Raw genomic sequence first — 9,816 nt, forward strand, 5'->3', positions numbered from 1 at the left:
GAAACTAGGGAAACTCATGTGAGGATACTGTCTTCTGAGGACTTCCTGCTTCTCTTGTCCAGTATGGAAATTACTGAAACTGTTCCAACTGCTTTGTTTAGTTGAGAGTAATAAACTACTTAATTTTGACTTTAGAATTTAATCAGTGTTTTCTGATCTAGATTACCAAGATGAAAATAGATATTCTAAAGTCTAACTTACTTCTGGGTATATTTTCTATTTAGATCTAATTTTAAATAATGAATTTAATTAGCTACATTTTAGGACCAGAAAAACTGAGGCTTAGAGAGATTAAATCATGCTTAAGGTTATATAACTTATATAAGGTAAGTTGGTATTTAAAATATGGATCTCTCTGTACTTCTTGCTTTCATTTGCCTTTTGTAATCCTTCCACTCTGCCATCCTTGCCCTTCAGGCCAAACCCTCTAGAGAGAAAATTGGAGACTATGAATGTATAACATGTGCCTATATATAAAAGTACTGTGAAATTGCCATTTCCAGAGTGTGCTGGCATGAAACTGTAACTATTGTTAAAAATGACCAGATTATAAAATAATTATATGAACATGGTGCCTTTTGTCCAGGTGAACATGTAAGTCGTTCAGTCAATTCGAGTAGCCCTTCATTATACTACCTAATGAGTGAATAAATAATATACCACGTGTAGACTAGATTGTCTTATTTTCAAGAAATAGTCTGACTCTCATACCATTGAATCATATTTACAGTAAGATAATTTGGCTGCAGCATTTCACAGTAGCTGAAGAGAGACTAGAGTTGTGGTCCTCAGTCCTTCTGTTTCCTATCTTATGGGAATCAACCTAATGTCTTCCCACTGCAGGCTCCAGAAACAGAGCAGATGGCATATGGACATGGTTCAAAGCAGCAGAGATTACAGTTTATAAGATATAAGAAGGGACTAGGACCTGCTCTCCTTGAGGTAGGTAAGTTGAAGTAGTATGTCTTACCTGAGAAAGGGGTTAAAAGACCTTAGACAATGAGGACAAGGGAAGGGAATATTGGAAGGGGAGGGGGAGATTGGTTTAGGGAAGTTATTTATTAATAGGAAAAAGGCTGAAGAATAACAGTGCTAATTTGATTTCATTATTTTTTTTCTACCTTTAGAATCATTAGCCCACTTCCTTCTACTTAACCAAGGAATTAATGAACCTCTTCTGCCCTGGGGTTGTGGGAGAAGGCACGATAGCGGTTATTCTCTGCTCTGGGTTTCAGAATACATCCGTCACAGCAACAATATCAAACATATTTACTAAGGACTTAAACTGTGTAAAATTCTGAGAAGGTCTTCAGGATTTAATTCTATTTGACCTTCTTAAAAACCTTGAGATAGGTGCTGTTATTATCTTTAGTTTATAGATGAGGAAACCGAGAGAAAGAAAGCTTAAATAACATGTTTTAGATCACATAGCCAATAAATTACTTGGTGTGCCAGGCGGCCTGATTCTAAGTTCTATACTATTAATTAAGCCATTATGTATTGCCTCCTCAGGAAGAAGAAATCACTGGGATAAACCATGAGTCTTTGTAGTTGCAAGTCTTATCCTTTGGGATTGTACCAGCAAAATTCACTGTGGAGGCAAGGTATGTCAAAGATTAAAGTGAGGAGTGACCTCTTTCTTGACACCACTAGTTGAGATAAGAGCTCTTCTCCATTTTCTGGGACCTTGTGTGACCCAAACTGAAAGAGTGATCAACAATCCAGAAATATCACTGATATGAAAATTTTTGAAGTAATCATGGTAGGTGGGGCTCAAATCTTTATAAGAATAATAAGCAATGTGACACTTATGAAATACCAAATATTCTGGAGAAATTATTATCTATTATATTATCTGGTAGTATCTAGTGGGAGATTATCTTCCAGTACCTAGTCTATTAGTAGTGATGGATATACATACAGCAGATCCTCCTCCAGTCTCCATACTGAGATTTTGCTCTGCCTTTGGAGACCTAGGAGATTGACTTCATTATGTGTGTATTTTGTGTTTGTTAGGTGCTCAGTCATGTCTGAGTTTTGTGACTCCCATGGACTGTAGCCCACCAGGCTCCTCTGTCCATGGAATTCTCCAGGTAAGAATAGTGAGTGGGTAGCCATTTCTTTTCCAGGGTATCTTCCCAACCCAGGGATTGAATCTGGGTCTCCTGCATTGTAGGCAGATTCTTCTGAGCCACCAGGGAAGCCCCGGGTTTAGTATACTAGCCCACGATTATCTGTGCTTCCCTTCCACATCCTATTGGCACATCACTAAGCAAGAAGTTAAATTCCAAGAGTCTGGTTATGAAGAGAAATGCAAGGAGCAAATCAGAAAACAAAGTAACTATCTGTGACATGATTTTCTCAAAGGCCCTAGACATGACCCTTCAGTACAGTCACTCAGTCATGTCCGACTCTTTGTGACCCCATGGATGGCAGCATGCCAGTTTTCCCTGTCCATTTCCAGAGCATCCCATCAAGTCGGTGATGCTACCCAACCTCTGTCATCCCCTTCTCTTCCCACCTTCAATCTTTCCCAGCATCAGATTCTTTTCCAATGAGTCAGTTCGAATCAGGTGGCCAAAGTATTGGAGCTTCAGCTTCAGCATCAGTCCTTCCAATGAATATTCAGGACTGATTTCCTTTAGGATGGACTGGTTGGATCTCCTTGCAGTCCAAGAGACTCTCAAGAGTCTTCTCCAATACCACAGTTCAAAAGCATCGATTCTTTGATGCTCAGCTTTCTTTATAGTCCAGCTCTCACATCCATACATGATATACTGGAAAAACCATAGCTTTGACTAGATGGACCTTTGTTGGCAAAGTAATGTCTCTGCTTTTTTAATATTCTGTCACATGCAAGCTTAAAATAAGAAAACAGATCTTAGAGAAAAGATCTATTATAGCAGGGGCCCCAACCCCCAGATCATGGACTGGTAGCAGTCTGTGGCACAGCCAGAGGTGAGTGGCTGGCAGCAAGCAAAGCTTCATCTGTATTTACACCCACTCCAGATCACTTGCATTTCCACCTGAGCTTCACCTCCTGTCAGATCAGTGGTGGCATTAGATTCTCATAGGAGCACAAACTCTACTGTGAACTTCACATGCAAGCAATCTAGGTTGTGAGCTCCTAATGAGACTCCTGAAACCATCCTACTACACAGGTCTGTGGAAAATTTGTATTCCACTAAAGTGGTTCCTGGTGCCAAAAAGGTTGGAGACCGCTGTATTACAGGGCTTACAGTTGAGGTTACTACCATCTTCAATGATGAAAGTACAGAAATGAGGTCCTTGATCATAAGGAGAGAAAATAATATGTTTTACATCATCCTTTATGTAATTGAAGATTAATATAGGTGATCTGATTGCTCAGCAGAGGGATAGAAGATGGGGATGAAGAGGTAAGCCTGGGTTAAAACCTGGAGGGTCATGATAAAAAATATGTGATTTATCTTAACTGTGATGGGGATTTCTGTGGGAAATTTCAGTAGAATGGTGATGTTATCTGATTCATAATCACTTGAAGGTACTACATGGAAAATTCCTCTTAGAAGGAGAGATAGAAGTGTGGGGACCAGTTGCAGCATCCCTGGTGTTTAGAAGGTCATAGCTTGCTGTAGGACTGTAGCAGTAGAAAGTAAGAAGTGATGGAGTTTACTATTTATAGTAGTAAATGAATGAATGCAAATTTTGTGTCATTGGGTCATAGGAACTTACTACATACACTTAGGAATACCTCTGATAAGGGTAGTCATGGAGTGCTTAGGTGTTGGGATATCCAAATACTAGCAGTTTCATTCCTTTGAGATCAATTTGGGCTGAGGAGTAAACCCTTTCTGCTTTTTTGCTGAGTTTCCTTCAGGACTAGGAAGAGAAACTTAAAATAAGAAAACAGATCTTAGAGAAAATTTTTGGAATTAGACAAGGAAAAAACATGGTGAAACATTTAATATCCTGCATTCTGGCTGTTTTTCAGTGACCTCTTTAAAAATTTACGGAAGACATCTGTACAAAAGACCTTTTTACTGCTTCTCCTTGCACAGAAAGTTGGGTAGCAATCTGTAACACACACACAAATTAATTGTTTCTAGTTCATGTTTTTTTTTTTTTTTTCTTGCAGTAACAGAAACCTCCAAGTTCAAGTTCAGCTACATCTATCCAGCTACAGACTGTATTTCCCAGCTTCCCTTGGAGACAGGTCTAGATACATGACTACATTCTGGCTCATGGAATATGAAGGTGGGTTATGTGTGCAACCCTACAAGCAATCACAACTCCAGAAAGAAGTTGCTTACCATTCATTTCTTTTTTCTACTCTTGGCTCAAATTGAAACATAGAAATTATGGTGTGAATTCACTGTAATCATATATATAAATACTAACTGAAGACAGGACAAAGCAGCAGGATGGCATCTGCATTCTTGTATGACTTCATAGAGAACTACTCTGATTGCCCCTCCATCTGAGGCTGTTGCACGAGAGAGAATAATATGCTTCCACTTTTGCTTGAAAAACCGTACTGTAAGCTCTCTTAAAGCAGCACAGACTATATACTACCTAATACATAATTATTATATATTGCAAGAAATATAATTTAAAATTTAGGCAACTTATTATATTTCTACTATCATTTAAAGAATAGTTATCTTTGTAGTTTATATGTTTCTACTTTTTCTTAAGTTTATGAATCTTATAATTACAGATGACTAGCAATGCTGGATCACTTTCCCACATCATATATGTGATATTGAGGGCTGCATTTGATGCACCCCCAGAATAGAAAAGTATGCACTTCAAATTACATGTGATTAGAATCAATAAAATACTGAAATTATTACCTTCAGAAGTAACATTCTAAAATATGATTTGTAGAGGTATTGCTGATGAGAATTTGGTTTCTCTGAAATCTTATTAAGAACACTAAAATGTAACTAGTGAATTTATGACCTAATTAATTGTTATGTGTCAAATAGAACTTTGGTGCTTAAAAAGGATATAAATATTTTAAAGAAACAGCAGCATGAATTTGTCCTGTAGAATGGTATGGTCTTGCAGAGTGGCAGGCAAAGGCAAATGTCACAGTGGCACCTGATACAGACACAGAAACAAACTTTATTAGGGAAATTGATAATTAGAGGAACAGTAAGATGAAGCATGTTGTCCCTTTACATTCTTATTTTTCCTTGGAGACACATACACAGTGAAACTGCAATAGAAAATTGCAAAGAATGCTACTGTATGAATGAGACTCTGTCACCACCATATTCTAACTTTTTATAGGACTGGGTGAAGAAGAGCCTTGCAGATGTTGGGTGAGGGATGGAAAAGTTTATAGATTAGCTGTCAGCTGTTCAGGGGAAGGTTTCACCCAAAGACTGGAACACTGATTGTTCAAAACTGTTGTTTACACAGCAAAGATAAATCTGGATGCTCTGTGGGTGACTGATACCTTTGTAGTCCATTCTAGTAGGGTGAAGGGGAGGTTTTTCTTTTTTAATTTATTTACCTACTTAAGATGATATCTATTCATTCCATATTCTGAAATATGCATATATTAGCACATATATACATATACTCTCAACTTCTATCATCTAAACACCAGAATTTTCTTAGTTATTTTTATTCTGGCATTACTAATACCTATTAATATTTTTTTTCCTGAAGTGATTAAAATAAAGATTCTAGATTTATGTCTTGGTTGGTTTAATTTCAATATGATATATATATATACATGTATATACATGTATATATATTTTCCAGTAGATTCACATCAGTTATATTTCAGTATTGATATTCTTTTTAAAAGCATTTTTACTTATACAAGCTGATTTATAATTCAAATATGTGAATGCGTTAGTTTTCTGCCTAATACCTTTGTTTGATACTCAATAACTTCATCATGACTTTTTTTTTGGAACAACACTATTTTTTTCCTAATAAACTCAGCTCTTGTTTACTTTATTTGCATCTTTAAATTGTTTTTTATTGGAGTATAATTGCTTTACAATGTTGTATCAGTTTCTGCTGTACATTGAAGTGAATCAGCCATATGTATACATAGCCCCCCTCCTTCTTGAACCTCCCTTGCACCACCTCCATCCCACCCTACTAGGTCATCACAGAGCACCAAGCTGAGCTCCCTGTGTTATACAGTAGCTTGCCACTAGCTATCTATTTACACATGGTAGTATATATATGTCAATCCTATACTCTATTTATCTCACCCTCCCCTTCCCCACCTGTGTCAATATGGCCATTTCCTGTCTTTGTCTCCATTTCTGCCTTACAAACAGGATCATCTGTGTGATTTTTCTATATTCCATACATATGCATTAATATACGATATTGTTTTTCTCTTTCTGACTTACTTCAGTCTATAACAGACTCCAGGTTCTTCCACATCACTACAAATGACCCAGTTTTGTTCCTTTTTGTGGCTGAGTATTATTGCATTGTACCACATCTTTATTCATTCATCTTTAGTTTTTTTCCATTAATTAGGTCATGGCTATTGTAAATAGTGCTGCAGTGAATATTGGGAACATGTGTCTTTTGAAGTATGGTTTTCTCAAGGCATATGCCCAGTAGTGGGATTGCTAAATCATATGATAGTTCTATTTTTAGTTTTCTAAGGCATCTCCACACTGTTCTCCATAGTGGTTGTATCAATTTGCATTACCACCAGCAGTGCAATTTTTTTCTGCTCTATTTACTGTTTTCTTTTCCATTTACCCTCTTTCTTCTCCATATTTTACATCTATTGATTTCCCCATATCTACTATCTCTTTCTCATCATTTTCACTTTTTTGGTTCCTTTTTAGGTATATTCCTTTAAACATGCTTTCCTCTGTATAGTGAAAATGGCCCACTCAGGTATTTTTTTGTTTTCCCCTTTGCCCATCTACTTCTCTTAACATTCTAACTTATTCCAAAAATGTATCTTTATTTGAGTCTCCCAGGTGTCTGCTATTTGAATCAAGGTGAATATGTAATTGTTAAAGACCTTGATAAATATGTATCATCTTTTGATATACTTTATTAGTTTGGTCCAAACCATATTTTGTGTAGCAAACAACTTTCAGAGAAACTATTTTTTTAATTGTATCATTTTCCTAGTTGCCTGGTAGATATTCTTTTCTCTTTGTATTCATTTTGGTAGCTTTTTCATGGGAAAAATAGAAGCAGCATGAACTTTGTCAATCATATTTTACCAAATATCTCTAATTTAAATTTTTTTCAAAAGTTCTTTAACCTTAGACATAGTCAGTAAAGCCAATTAAGTCTTAATTCCCATGAAAGAGAATTTACCTGAGACAGATATCCCACAATGCCATATTTAGTTGGCTAGTGGAGAAAGAAAAATTAAGAAATAAAAGAAGAAGCATAGTCTTACCATATAATCAGCTTACTTATAAGTATTTTCCCAGTGATTAAAAATCTAGGTATTTTCCCAATAATTAAAAAATTACATTTATGTAAAAAACCTGCAAGGTAAGTGGATAAACATACCACAGCACATTTATACAATGCATTAGTATTGAATGATAAAAATATATGAGTTATCATGTGATGAAAAGACATGCAGGAAACTTAAATCATTTGGCTCAGACTGAAGAACAATGATTACAATTATATGACATTCTGAAAAAGACAAACTATAGACACAATAAAAAGATAAGTATTTGCTGGGGGTTGGGAGTAGAAAAGGACTGCATAATCAAAGTACAGGAAAATTTGAAGATGGTAAAACTATTCTGTATGATACTATAATGTTAGATATACGACATTATGCATGTGTCAAGCATGTAGAACTTTACATCCAAAGAAGAAAACTTAATTTAAAAATATTATTTAGGAGGTCAAGGTTCTGAGGACAGAATTTAGACTGTGACAAAAGATTCTAACTGTATTACAAATGTATGAAATAGCATCCCTGAAGGAGGTGTTGTGAAAAGATTCTATCTGAGATAATTTTGGAAATGAACTGTGTCTATAAGACTGAAGGTAAAAGAAAACACTGTACTGATAAAGCTCTTAAAGTTATTTCCTCTAGGGGTATGAATTAACAATCCTAATATGGTCATACATGTATAATGAAACAGAACAATTAAGCAAATGAATGGAGGAGGGTAATTGCTTATTTTGGAATTGAAGTTTACAAATAATTGAAGGGAGGAGGCTAGAATGATCCATGCAGTGATGGTTTAGAGTTGAAGCCATCAGTAAGAACTCATGTTTAATTTAATATAGATACACATGGTGACATAAAAATATTTTAGGTAAAGTTGATTCTTGTTTGACATGACAATTATGTTCTATAAAGTTACTCTGAACATTGAATTAGCAAATGCTGAACCATCCCCCTTAAAGGAAATATAGGGTGAGATTCCTATAAGCCTCTGGTTACAACATTTTTGTCAAGTCATCAATACATAATCTGTTTTGTGTGTGATTCTGTTTAAAGTCATCTTATTAATATATACTGTTGATTCTATAGTGTTGAACTCACAGACAACAACAGTATAATTCATGCCTGACTGAAGCTTATCTAACAGTAGTGTTTTCATCATAAGGGACATGACAAACTTTTTGGATTGGATTTAGGAACACTAGAAATCACTTTAGTGTGACACTTGAGGATCAGATTAAACAGTGCAATCTCTAAGTAAAGAAGAAAAATGTGAAAACATTGCATAAATAGACCATAAGAAGGACTTTTTCTTACATTATGAGAGCTGAAACAAGGAGGCAGAGTGTCCTTGTTTGACCTCAGCTGGGATATGCATGTGACTCAAAGTTTTTACTGTCCTGTGATGTCTATAAATGACTGTGAAAGTGCAATGAGTATTACATTTGGGATTAAAAATAAATTTTAGCAAATAGGAAAATACACAAAGGAGATCTGCTATGGCTTACACACACATGTTAGTGTGCACCACGTGTATTTCTTTGCTCTACCAACTGAAAGAGTCCAAAAGAAATGACCCTCCTTAGTAACAAGTAATGTAGTGCCCAGATATTGGTTTCTTAATACTGTTTCCAATGACAGGAACCAGGGCTTCCCAGGAAAATATCAGCTTCTAGGATTGGAGCAGGAAATATGTAAGATGAGCCTATAGTATCTTGAGGTACCAGAAAGTAAGAATGTGGTAAAAAAAAAAAAATACACAGAAGCTAATCAAAAGAGCTTCTAAAGGAGATCAGTCCTGAGTGTTCATTGGAAGGACTGATGCTGAAGCTGAAACTCCAAACTTTGGCCACCTGATTTGAAGAACTGACTCACTTGAAAAGACCCTGATGCTGGGAAAGATTGAAGGCAGGAGGAGAAGGGGATGACAGAGGATGAGATGGTTGGATGGCATCACTGACTGAATGGACATGAGTTTGGGTAAACTCCGGGAGTTGGTGATGGACAGGGAGGCTTGGCATACTGCAGTCCATGGGGTCGCAAAAAGTCAGACACAACTGAGCGACTGAACTGAACTGAACTGAACTGAACCAAAAGAGCTTCTAATGGCCAATTCTGGAATGATTTGAACAATAAAATAAAGTATAAAATAAATTTCTATAACTATATACTGATATAAATAAATATTTGGGTAACAATATACGAGAAGAAGAAACAAATCTCCTATCTAGGAGAATTCAAAATTATTTATGTTTATACTCTGCTCTCAAGCAGAGAAAACATAACTCTTCATCTATTAAATGCAGTTTGTGATTTTTATTTTCTTCCAAAGAGTATAGCATGGAAAGGGGAAAAATACAGTTACTTTATAGTGGAGAAATTTGACAATCATTACCTCAGCAAGCGATCAA

General features: G+C 35.9%; 1 long non-coding RNA gene across 1 annotated transcript; it reads left to right on the top strand.

Moving 5' to 3' along the window:
* The first annotated feature begins 697 nt into the window (after window positions 1-697).
* LOC120862975 lies at window positions 698-5,958 on the top strand. The gene is made up of 4 exons (XR_005720891.1): window positions 698-946; window positions 1,513-1,604; window positions 2,017-2,093; window positions 4,118-5,958. It is a non-coding gene; the product is annotated as an uncharacterized LOC120862975 (long non-coding RNA).
* Window positions 5,959-9,816: the final 3,858 nt, after the last annotated feature.

This window comes from Oryx dammah, unplaced genomic scaffold (genome assembly GCF_014754425.2).
Source record: "Oryx dammah isolate SB20612 unplaced genomic scaffold, SCBI_Odam_1.1 HiC_scaffold_4, whole genome shotgun sequence".
Taxonomy (NCBI): Eukaryota; Metazoa; Chordata; class Mammalia; order Artiodactyla; family Bovidae; genus Oryx; species Oryx dammah.